General features: G+C 37.4%; 1 long non-coding RNA gene across 1 annotated transcript in view; it reads left to right on the top strand.

The window, feature by feature from the left end:
• LOC147379599 (uncharacterized) overlaps positions 1–9,040 on the top strand; it is a 37,386-nt gene extending 28,346 nt beyond the window's left edge. The window contains exon 2 of the long non-coding RNA XR_015162186.1: positions 8,488–9,040. This is a non-coding gene — a long non-coding RNA (uncharacterized LOC147379599). The remainder of the gene's footprint in view (positions 1–8,487) is intronic.
• Positions 9,041–13,501: the final 4,461 nt, after the last annotated feature.

Raw genomic sequence — 13,501 nt, 5'->3', positions numbered from 1 at the left:
TTGGCTAATAATTCTCTTTCATTTACTAATTGACTCAAGAAGTATGTACTGAGTTTTTTCTACATGTATAGCATTGTTATCATTTATAAAGAGAGGAAGAAGTATCCCCAAGTTTACTGCCTTCAAAAGAACAAATGTAATACTTTTGTTTTATACTTCTACCTAATAGATCAGGAGAGGGAAATAATAGGCCCTTTTGTAAATTTAAAGAGTGCATGAAAAGAAGGATGACAAAGTGTCATTTCTTCTCTTAATTAGCGTGTATTAAAACAATTATATCCTCTCTCCCTATAACGCCTACAACTCAGTTTAATTTCTCAAATATTTGAGCACGTCACTGGGTCGATACAGTCCTTGTCCTCAAGCAGTTTGTAGCATTGTAGAACAGATAAGTGTAATAAATGGCAGAAAATGATCAAAGATACAAAATGAAATATATTCAGGAAGAGTTAGGGAATGTTGAGATGGGGGAGTCAATAAAGACTTTATCAAAGGCATAGCTTTCAAACAGTCTTGAAAAGGTGAAAAAGCTATTGGTGGAGGGAGGACAAATTTAGTACACTATAAAGCTGCTGCACTGTCCAATACAGTAGTCACTAGCTATATGTGGCTGTTTAAATTCCAATGAAAATAAAATAAAATAATTTAAAATTTTAATTCTTCCTCAGTCCAACTAACCACATTTTGAATGTTTAATAGCCACATGTGGCTAGTGGCTACCATACTGAACAAGATAGAGTACAACATATCCATCATAATGGAAAGTTCTATTGGATAGTGTTTCTATAGAAGGAACAGCAATGAAAGATTAGGAAGTGGGAATAATGAATTACCCAAATCTCTGTTCAAGTCCTTGGACAAAATACCAGAAATAATGGTACATCCATGTATTTCCTCCCCAAATATAAATTGGAAATATGTGCCTATGTAAAGTTCAATGATTTAGTTGTTTTATTGGCTGCTCTGGTTCAATTGTCATGCTGAGTTCATACTATAAATCAATAATGAAGACATAAAACCTAACAGGCCTATCTAATTGCTCTATATATCTGAGTATGCAGATCATAGTGGCTGAAAGCCAGGCTCAGGTCTAGCCAAGTGTGTTGCCGCTGTTTCTTCTGGCAGGGACCTGTTAGCTGAGTGGGTCCAAGCTGAATGGCTTGGGCCTGGCACTTTTGCAGTTCCCTAAGAACATGCTCACTATTGCCATTTGCTTCTTTAGAAATAGTGCTAGTATCCATGGCAAAACCTAAAGGCAGGTAGAAGTTTGAGGAAACTATAATCAGAGAAACAAATCCTGCTGTATGCGATGGATGAATTGAGCCATGTGTGGCCTTAGTCACTGATAAATTTCTGAAGGTAAAGACTTCAGCCTTTTGTTAAGAATTGCTGTCCACACTGTCAGAAGGGTGGTTCAGCCAAACAACCGGGTGGTGTTTTTACAGAGCCAGCCAGGGCATCATTTGAGATCCAAATGGACAGAGGTATGTAGGACAACAGACTGGTTCCAAATAGGAAAAGGAGTACGTCAAGGCTGTATATTGTCACCCTGTTTATTTAACTTATATGCAGAGTACATCATGAGAAACACTGGACTGGAAGAAACACAAGCTGGAATCAAGATTGCTGGGAGAAATACCAATAACCTCAGATATGCAGATGACACCACCCTTATGGCAGAAAGTGAAGAGGAACTAAAAAGCCTCTTGATGAAAGTAAAAGAGGAGAATGAAAAAGTTGGCTTAAAGCTCAACATTCAGAAAACGAAGATCATGGCATCCTGTCCCATCACTTCATGGGAAATAGATGGGGAAACAGTGTCAGACTATTTTTCTGGGCTCCAAAATCACTGCAGATAGTGACTGCAGCCATGAAATTAAAAGACACTCCTTGGAGGGAAAGTTATGACCAACCTAGATAGCATATTCAAAAGCAGAGACATTACTTTGCCAACAAAGGTTCATCTAGTCAAGGCTATGGTTTTTCCTGTGGTCATGTATGGATGTTAGAGTTGGACTGTGAAGAAGGCTGAGCACTGAAGAATTGATGCTTTTGAACTGTGGTATTGGAGAAGCCTCTTGAGAGTCCCTTGGACTGCAAGGCGATCCAACCAGTCCATTCTGAAGGAGATCAGCCCTGGGATTTCTTTGGAAGGAATGATGCTAAAGCTGAGACTCCAGTACTTTGGCCACCTCATGCGAAGAGTTGACTCATTGGAAAAGACTCTGATGCTGGGAGGGATTGAGGGCAAGAGGAGAAGGGGACGACAGAGGATGAGATGGCTGGATGGCATCACTGACTCGATGGACATGAGTCTGAGTGAACTCCGGGAGTTGGTGATGGACAGGAAGGCCTGGCGTGCTGCGATTCATGGGGTCGCAAAGAGTTGGACACGACTGAGCGACTGATCTGATGTGATCTTATCTGATGTAGGACAGAAATACCATGTATCAAAGTTTTCTAAATCTGAGTCTAAATGTGTCTTCATTAGTTTAAAAAAAAAAAAAAACGTAGAAAATCAACCACCTGGAGAAATTAAAGGCAGCCCCGAATATACTGAATCCATACTTTTTTGGTTATTTGGTGCCTCTTGTTTTTAGATCCATTAAGTGCTTACAACGTGACTTTGATTCCTTTAAATATTGTTCAACAATAATTGACTTTAATTTGCATATTTTGGGGAGGGTTGGAATCTTTTAGACACCATCATTAGGCATTTTATTTATACAAGCTCATTGGGCAACAGATTATTGTCTGCTCTTAAAAGGGCTTAAGAGTACCAGAAAAAGGCAGGGGGGAAACATACTGATTTTAAATAACTATGCATGCTTAGTCACATCTGACTCTTCTCCACCCCATGGACTGCAGCCATCCAGGCTCCTCTGTCCATGGGATTTCCCAGGTAAGAATACTAGAGTAGGCTACCACTTCCTACTCCAGGTGATCTTCCTGATTCAGGGATCAAACCCGTGTCTCTTGCATCTCCTGCGTTGGCAGGCGGATTCCTTAGCACTGCATCACCTGGGAAGCCCAATTACTTTTCAAAAGTAAGATATACTGTATGCATACTACACATCCTATATGCACTTACTTTTTTTTTTTAGAAGTAGTGTATAGAACCATTTTCTTCCCACTCAAATACTTACATTTGGAGGAGTCTCTAAATGTCTTTATAGTTCTTATGCGTGAAGAAAGCAGTTGCTATGCCATGAAAAGTATTTTTATAACCCTATTTACATATAAACATCTATTTTCAATGTATTGTTAACTAACAGTGTCAAGGGCAAATAGAAAAGTTAAATCTGCATACCAAGAAAACCTAAATAAATATTTTTCAGTTTATTAGATTCTCTTGAAAATGCTTATGATGATACATGGATTTCAATTATTTGATGCTTGTTGACTTCATATTTATTTGAGACTGTTCCCACAATGAACTTGGCATTTTCAAAGAATTGAAGGAGAGACCTTCCCCCCCCCATTTCTGAACAGTCAAATGAAGGAAAAAGTGATTAACTTACAGTTAAATGAAGGAAAAAGTGATTAACTTCAATTTTCTTTGCTTTTAGAAGGCCTCTAAAAGTTTCATAGGTAGGGAAATGATACTGATGACTCAACTATCCATAGTGTTATTTTGCTTGTTTATGCTACCTGTGTGGAAAATACTAAGTCTAATTTATCCCCCTGCAAAATAAAAATCTACATTTATTGGGGAACCAGTACCAGCTATAAGAACTCATTTAGTTCAGGATAGTCCAGCTGCTGAAATACTGTTGATGACATTTAACCTTCAACTGGATTGCAGGAACAGCGCACATGTCATTTGGTTCCCAGTTTCATAGTTTTGGCATCCGTACATTATTTAGACAAGCTTAGGCTGCTTTGCTTGGCTATGATAGACATTTTAGAATATCTCTGACTCATGAATATAAATAGTTGTACAAAAATAAATTTTATAAAACCAGAGCTGGTAACAAAAAAATCACCTAGATATCAACAACTCTGAAAGAATCTAGTGTCACATTCCTTAGAACGTCAGATTAAACTAACATGTGCCAGTCAATATTGCTACACTGCGACCCTTGATGCCTCCTAAGCAAAACTATTAAGTCCAACATTCTCTCCTGTAAGCACTTATCTGTAAGGATGGCTAACATGTCCTCTGAAGCAGATATTGAAACTGATTGGACAATAGGTAGATACCAGACAGAGGCCTGGGGGCCGACCTCTAGAAATAGGGGGAGAAAATCTTAATCTGCAACACAATGCCGTTCTCTTGAAACCCTATCATTTTCACTTCCCATGTGTCTGCTGCCTGACTGTGAATGGATTTGAAAAGGAATGGTTAGTGCTGAAAATTGGATCAGAGCTAACATTCTCTCATTTTTATCAGCAGCTGCCAAAGGTCATCTGACATAATAGCTGATGAATTCAAGCCCAGTGGATTTCATTTGCAATTTTCAATTTACTGAGGCCTCCAAACCCCACGGTGATAAAAGCTTCCCCTATCGTGGCCTGTCACAAACATCAAGAAACTGCACAAACCCACAAGAAAGAAAAAAGAGAAAGCTGTGCATCCTTGCAGGTACAGATAAGGAGAACAGGAAGGAATGGTATCATGCAGGAAGGTACGGAGCAGCTTGTGTGGCTAGTTCTCTAAATGCCAGTTGAAAGGAAAAGACTATGAAGAACAATCAAATAACTTCCACAGAATAACAACATGTTTCTTTGGGGCTTGTGTGTGAAAATTGCCTTCTAATCTCTTACTTGACACATCCTCAAACAAAAATGTGAGTGTAAATATGTGGATAAATAAATGAATAAATAATCCTTGCTTATTTAGTCCCTGAAAAGAAAGTATGCTCTGTATGTTGTATTTACCATAGTTTTGATTTACAAAATGCAGGCTTGTAAAGTCTCTTTTATCGTGGAAGTGTCGGTCAGCACTAAGAAATCATTTGTTTTGTTACAGAGAAATGGTTAGATCCTTTGACTGATTTGCAAAGGCAGTCAAAGAACTGGCTAGCAAATACTTGTAAGTGGATCTAGACAGTGTATATTGATGTATTAGCAAGAAGAAAGCCATTTGCCCCCCTTGTCAAGCTATTTACAGTGAACTTAGGCAAGATCAGGGACTGAATCCTGCTCCCAGTGGTTCAAATTGCCGAGACCATATTCATGTTCCTTGGAGAATGGCAAGTTTAAAAGCCAAGCAGTCCATCTTCATCCTACGCTAGTCAACTCATACCACAGCCAATGAAAAGAGGGCAGAGAGATGGACCGCTCTTTGAGAGGCAACTGCTGGGAGAATTTAATTTCAGACGTGGATGTCTGGATCCCATTTCTACCAAATAGATTCAGAAAGCCTTATGAAATTGGTCTAATGAGGCAAGAGGACTTGGCAGTGGGCATCTACCAAATCTGCCTAATGACAGGATTTCTCATGACAGTTGACAAGAAAACCTGAGCATGACATCAACAGGACTAGGATATTTACTTCATTTGTGTGTTGATAACTGTGAGACAATCAGAGTTTGGACAGGAAAGAAGATAATTCCTGGTTGAACTGATATGACTGAGAAAGATTGCCTCTTACAGAATCATTATTTAAATTGTCACAGTAAAAAATAAGAACATGGGTTATTCATCATAATTGAATCCTTAGTTCTTTGAAATTTAGCTATTAGGATTTTCTATTAGCAAAAGTTTAATGACCTTTTAATTCTTCAAACTCTCAAAATAGAAAATATGGTTTCCTCAGCAGTTAAAGATGGCAGGAATTAACATTTCAAAATAAGGGATGTAAAATTTTATTCTTAAGCTGCAGAAAATATGTAAAGTAACCATATTTTAATATTTTTTTGGTCAGGATGCTACTTTTCAAAGGTTATTTACCCCTTGCCCCTCCCCCCCCCCCCTTTTTTTTAGTTTTTATAGGTTCAAAGAGAACTGTCTATAATTTGCAGTTTCTATGATTTCTCTTTGATTGTTAGCATAATACAGAGATCCTGGTGATGACGAAAGATTACCTAATAGGGTCTTATTGATAATTTAATCGGTTCTTTAAAAAAATGCATATAACAAACTTGGTGAGGGTTTTTCATTATCTCTGTTCTTCTGTGGCAGTGATAGAAGGCAAGCTGTACCACTTGGTCTGTAGTTACACAGCAGAAAGGTTAATCTCTTTTATGTTTCTTCTATTGGAAAAACAGCTCTTGAATCTTCAGGGCAGAGTCGTAAATTGTTCTTGAAGACTGGTTCAGAGAGACTGTTCCTTCTCGTGCCCGGTGGCTAATTACATTCAGTCAGGTCAGAGCATTCACTATAGTTTGAGTGGTACAAGAGGGCATTTCCCATTTCATTAAATGATTCTTTCATTCCTTCACCTAGCATTTATTTAGCATCTATTAATTGCTGTATACTATGTTGAAAATTATGAATAAGAATTTCCCTACTTTCAAACAGTTTACAGAAGACTGGAAGAAAAAATTGTAAATCTGTTTTCTCTACCCCTACCTCCCTCATCCCCGCTCCATTGAGTTTATGTCATATAGCTGTAAAACTTTAAAATAATGAAAAGTTTATCCTGAGAATTTGGGCAATGTAATGATACTGTTGACATCTGGACAACACTTTATTTAAGGTGAAAGCTGTGTTCCACTCTTTTTTTGGTTTGGTTTTGTTTTTTTGGTAATATACGTATCACCATAACATCTTCCCAAGTCAATATACAGTCTATACTTATTTACTAAATACTTTTCTTTGACTGAACTCAGCTTTTTAAAATTAAATTCAATTAGGAAGAAGTCATTGCCTAAACTGTCACAAACAGCCTATATCATGAATAAAATATAATAACATATAAATGTAAAACTACTAATGTATTAGTCTGTGTACCACCTACATAATTTCAGATTTCACATGTGTTATGAATGCTACACTTTGGAAAGTACTGGTTTGGTGTGTTGTGCTGATAAAGACCAGCATTGTAGATTTGACCTCCATGAGAACAGGTATTTTGATTTGTTTCTTGCTGACCAGCAGTTCCTAGAACAATGACTAGTACATATTAAATAATAAAAATATTTGCTAAATAAATGAACAAGGGTCAATAAATGAACTTCTCAAAGAGCAGCCTGTATTTCCCATGTAGTCATAATAATCATACTTTATCATGATTACTTGCCTAATATCTTTCTTAATCACTAGACTGGTAGAAAACTTTGTCTTTTTTGTTCATCTCTGTTATAATCCCAGTGCCTTGAAAAATGTATGGCACATAGTAGGTACTCAAAAATTCATTGAATAAAGGGATAATGCCATTCCAAGGTCGTAAAGCTTTTTCTGTTATCTCACTGATCATTTTTATAGAGGAGTTGATTTGGCCAAAATTAGCTTAAAGCTGTTTAATGCCTGGCATGTTAAAAAAGCAAACCTTTGTTGAGTAAATGAATGAGGGAATAAACAGTTTTGTGATACCAGAGAGAGTCAACTGCTTATATGAAAGAACTTTAAAGGAGAATAATCCTTTCTCAATGCTTAAATGTAGTGCCAATTTTCAACTGTTGAATAAGTCATCCCTGGCAAGCCTTTCTTACTGTTTTACAAATTAAGATTATACTGAAGTTTATGTGTTTATAGAAAAACTGACAAATAGTGAGGTCTGCAAATTACATAAAATGGTTCCAGCAAGTGACCTGATGGTATATTTTCATTTAGATTGCTTTTATGCATTCCTTGATTCACTTAAGAATCAAATACTTTGACTAGACAAGTAGTATTTACAAAATCTGAGTTTGTGCTTTTCAATAATGAGAACATCCATAAGAAGAAATAGTGAAGAATTAGCTGCATTTCTCTGGTCCCACCCCTAAAGAGTACTGTCAATCACTGCCCCAAACATAAGCTTTTGTAGGTTTCGAATGCTTTGAACTGGAAAACGACTATTTTAGTGGATAATTAAAGGGTGTTACAACTGATTGAGCTTGTGTAGAATCAGGAAAATTGGTGGGATTGGAATGGACATATAGGTCACACCACTTTTCCTTTGTAATATTTTCTACTATAAATGATGCTTCAGTTGAAAATCAAGCCTTGAACTAAGGTATCACAAATGGGTTGATAAGGTATGGCTGTAAAATCAAATACTGGGAGAACTGTCTTTATCACTTGAGAAATCATACTCAACTTAAACAAAGGGATGATTTCTTTAATAGCATAATTTTGTCTCTTAAATTTACAGCTTGAATTATGTGTGTTACAACCACAGTTTATTTAGCAGATCAGCACTTGTCTGTGCTGCATAGAAGAGAGTTCAGTAAGATATCAATGAGTATCACACAGAAGAAAAATCTGGGGCCAAGAAAGTTTGGGTTAAATGGATTTTTAAAAAAAATGTTCCCCTGTCCTTCAGAATATGCCAATATATATTATAACCAGTCAAGAGTCATCTATTTAAGCAGGAAGTTTTTTTTTTTTTTCTCGCAGAATGTCTATTAGAATCATCCAGAGCATGGATTGGACTGATGCTGAAGCTCCAGTACTTTGGCCACCTGATGAGAAGAGCTGACTCCCTGGAAGAGACCCTGATGCTTTGAAAGATTGAGGGCAAGAGGAAAAGGGGGTGACAGAGGATGAGATAGTTGGATGGCATCACAGACTCAATGGACATGAGTTTAAGCAAACTCCGGGAGATAGTCAAGGACAGGGGAGCCTGATGTGCTGCAGCCCATGGGGTCACAAAGAGTTGGACATGACTGAGTGACTGAACAACAACAACAACGCACACAGATTGGGAAAGTCCCAAATTTCAATCATCTCTATGGAATGGCCTTGAAACAGCAATGCTCATGACTACTTATGAAATATCTTCTGTGACAGACAGATAATAGACACTCCACCCATCCTGTCTTATAAAAAGTATCTTATTATAAAATGACAAACATATAGAAAACAAGAATATTATAAAACCATGGGTACACATTAGTCATTTTCCATTTGATAAGGTCTTTTAAAATGTAATAAAATATTATTGAAATAATTGAATTCTCCTGTGTGTCTCTTTCCAATCCTATTCTGTCCTTACTTTTCCCAGAGGTAGCCAACATCCTGAACTTGATACATTCCTATGTATATATCACATTTGTATGGCTTTGTATATTTTAAAAGTTACTTTATAATACCATAATTTTCACTAAAAATTATATTTTGATATATGTCTACATTGCTGCATGTAGGACCAAGTTACTTTATGTAAAACTTCTTTATAAGTATATTTTATTGATCTGTTCCACTAATGTTGGACGTTTCTTTTCAGTTCTTTAATAATATAATGTGGGAATGAGCAGTTTTAAACCTCTCTCCTGCTTGGTTTGAGTGTGCTCTTACTCCTTCTTGCTGTGGTGCTGCTCAGTGAGTACTCTTGTGTACCCACTGGGGCTCACACCCAGTGAATTTCAGACATCCTTCCCCCTGACATGAAGGTGACTTCTAGCAAATAGAGCAGCTGCCCCAGTAAGCAGTTTCCTGCTGAGTTCCCAGGCAGTCTGGCCAGCTTCTCAGAAAGTTCAGTAGCATTCCTTATAGGAAGATAACTTGGAATGTTTATGAGCACCCCACCACCTGCCCGAGCTCATGGGTAGCCTGGGCTTGCTACACCTTACCAGAATTAAAGCCCAGATTTGAATAAATTCATTTTCTAATTGGATTAAGATAATCTGAAGATTGGCAGTGGTCCGAGCCTGTCTTTTTACCAGAAATCAATGTACACCACTAGTGCTACCTGGGAAGCCCCAGGTTAAGAATGTGCCTGCCAATGCAGGACACACAAAGATGTCGGTTCATTCCCTGGGTCAGGAAGATCTCCCGGGGGAGGGGTGGTAACCCCCTCCATCATTCTTGCCTGGAGAATTCCTTGTACAGAGGAGCCTGGTGGGCTACAGTCCATAGGGTTGGGTTGCAAAGAGGCAGACACGATTGAAGCAACTTAGCATGCACACAATGTAAATCCTCTTTAGAGAAAAATACTATTATCTGAAGCCTCAACATATCTGTAAAATAATGGAAGAAGAAGGGAAAGCAGATACTAGAAAATAATACACAGGAGATAATGGGATTATCAGACATAGGCTTAAAAATAACTGTTTCATATGTCCAAGGAATTAAAAGGCAAGGCAAGGAAGAGCACCGCAACAGGAAATTGAAAGTTATAAAAAGAATGAAATAAAAATTCTAGAAATGAAAAATAGAATAACTGGATTCAACAGCCAGTTAGACACAGTTTAAGAAAGAGTTTATGAAGCAGAACACAGTTCAGGAAGAAGCATCAGACGAGCATATAAAACAATGAAAATACAGAAAAAAAGTAGCAGAGGCATATCAGATATATTTGTAGACAGAAAGAAGCACTAGTTGAAGAGATAATAGGACAGAACTTCCCAAACAACTAAAAGATACCAAACCACATTTTAAAGAAGCATGGGAGACCCTACACAAAACAACTACAGACAACCATTGCTAAGCACATAATACTGAAACAACTGAAAACCAAAATCAAGGAGAAAAATCTTAAAAGCAGACAGAAAAAAAGAAACATTACTTTCAAAGAAGCAAGAATAATGTATTTTCTCAAAAGAAACTGTAAATCAAAGTACAAAGGAATTATGTTTTCAAGGCATTGAAAGAGCATAATTGTCAACCTAGCATTCTATCCTCAGTGAGTACATCTTTCAAAAATGAAGGCATTCTCAGGCAAAATTAAAAGATAGCACATTGGTACATTTATACATTTCATAATGATAAAAGTTTCAACTCAGCAAGAAGATTAAATTTTCTGACTGTAGGCACCAAATGACAGAGATTTAAAATATACAAAGGAAAAATGGACAGAATTAAAAGAAGATGGAGACAAGTCCACAATCATGTTGGAAGTTTTAATACACCTCTCCCAATAACTGGTGAAACAAGCAGACCAAAAAATGATATGAATATGGAAGATTTAAACAGCACAAGATTTAAACTTCACCCTAGACTGCTTTCTTTTTAGTGAATGTGGAATATTTATCCAAATTTATATGAGCCAAACTATAAAACAAATCACAAAAAATTTCAAAAGATTTAAATAATTCAGAGCATTTTCTGTGGCCATAGTGGAAATATGTGCATGTGTGCGAAGTCGCTTCAGTTGTGTCCAACTCTGTGACCCCATGAACTGTAGCCTGCCAGGCTCCTCTGTCCAAGAGATTCTCTAGGCAAGAATACGAGAGTGGGTTGCCATGCCCTCCTCCAGGGGATCTTCCTGACCCAGCGACTGAACCTGTGCCTCTTATGTCTCCTGCATTGGTAGGTGGGTCCTTGCCCACTAGCGCCACCTGGGAAACCCAGTGGACATGTATTAGATACCAATAACAACAATGCTGAAAACCCCACAGATTTAGGAATTAAATAATAAACTTTTAAATATGCAAGGGGGTGTCAAAGAAAAAAACGATTCTGCACATTAGAAAATATTTGAATTCAATTATAATGAAAATGCTACATATCAAAATTTGTGGAATACAATTAAAGCTATGCTTCGAGGGTCATGTAAAGCCAAACTAGACATAACAGACATAGACATTTACCTCTAGAAACTAGAAAAGACAAATTTATAGAGGAAGTATGACTGATGAAGGGGAAAAGAGAAAAGGTATAAATGTCAGAACAAGACTAAAGATCTCACAGATTTGTGAAAACTATTGTAATTATTAAACTAAGTTACGTGAGGGACAGAACATAAAGTTTCTCTTTCCCTGTTATGGTCTTCACTCATCTTTTACATCCATGATCTCCTTCAGGACTCCCAGCATCCCCAAATGTACGATTATCATTCCCATTCTACTAGTAAGGAAACTGAGGATGAGAGTGCATTTAAGAGGTCATAGAAATTTTAAATGCTAGAACTCTAGGGGATAGAACACAGATTTTTCTAGATTCTTGTCCAAAGCCCCTTCCAGAAAAAATGTTAAAAACATTTGCAGCTTCCCTGGTGGTCCAGTGGTTAAGAATCCTCTTGCCACCACAGGGGACATGGGTTCAATCCCTGGCCCAGGAAGATTCCATGTGCATGAAGCAACTAAGTCTGTGTGCCAGAACTACTGAGCCTGCACTCCAGAGCCTATTGCTGCAACTGCTGAGCCCACACGCCATTAACTGCTGAAACCTGTGCACCTAGAGCTCATGCTTGCAACAAGAGAAGCCAGCACAATGAGAAGCCCACACTCTGCAACAAAGAGTAGCTCCCACTTGCCTCAACTAGAGAAAGCTCATATGCAGCAATGAACATCCAGCACAGCCATAAGTAACCAAAAACTAATATATATGTGCATCACTCAGGGCATGTAGGTACATAGTAAGTACTATTTGAAATGTAAAGTATATGCAGATATGAAAAGATAAATACAAATGATTTTACAAAATACAAACGTTTGAATGCACTCTTCCCTCAACGTAGAATGCCTTTCCGTCCTTTATTCTCTGGCAAACTTTTAGTTGTCCTTCAAAACTCCAGCAGAGCATTTTCTTCTCAGAGTAATTATCCTTTCCACATAAGCAAAGTTCAGCACTGAGTTCATTTGCAGAAGTGGTATTGTGTAGACATTAGAAACAAATGCTCTAAAGCTAGACTCAGGTTTGGCATCCTAGTTCTGACACTTAAGGAGTTGTATAATTTTGGACAAGTTACTTAGCCCCTTGGAGTCTCTATTTCTTGCCTATAAAATAAAGATGATAGTAGTATCTAATCTATCTTATAACATTGTTGCAAAGATTAATTTCTATAAAGTGTTAGAACAGTACCTGGGACACAGTAGGTATAATATAAATGTTAACTGGAGTTAATATTATTCAAAAATAATTATTGTGTACCTACAAGATGCCAGGGACCATGCTAAGCTTTGTTGAGAGGCAGAAGTGAAATAAATAGTTTCTTGCCTTGTAGTGAGAGAGACAGACCATAAATAAGTAAATAAAGATAATTTTGAATTTCAAATTTTTTGTAAAAGACACAAACAGAGATAATAGAGAGTAGTAATATTAGTCGTCATTGTCATCTATTTAAAGTAGGATGATCAAGGAAATGACCTTTAAGTGATGGGTGAGTATAAGTCTTCATTACTAGTAATGAATAATGTGAAGGGTTATGAGAGGATTTGAAGGAAGTGTGCTCCAGGCAGGAGGAACAGACAATGTGAAGATGCCAAAATTAGAACAAATTTGCATCTGAGGACAGAAATGGGGACAGAATGAATGGGAAAAAAGTGGAGAGGATGAGAAAGGTAGTAAGGGGAACAGAGGTTGGATCATGTAGACTTCATAAGCCATGGAAAGAAGTTTTGATTTTATGTGTAGCTAGGAACCACTACAGTAAGTTATAAACAGTAAAGGGCTATGATTCAATCAATGTTGTAGAAAGCTCACCCTAATTTCTCTTCCAGTCTTGCAGGAAGGCAAGACTGGAAGCAGA

This window comes from Bos grunniens, chromosome 1 (genome assembly GCF_055505025.1).
Source record: "Bos grunniens cultivar Pamir isolate PY7600 chromosome 1, Bosgru_T2T1.0, whole genome shotgun sequence".
In the NCBI taxonomy this organism is placed as follows: Eukaryota; Metazoa; Chordata; class Mammalia; order Artiodactyla; family Bovidae; genus Bos; species Bos grunniens.
The sequence above is the reverse complement of the archived record's forward strand: the minus strand, read 5'-3'. Positions and strand labels throughout refer to the sequence as shown.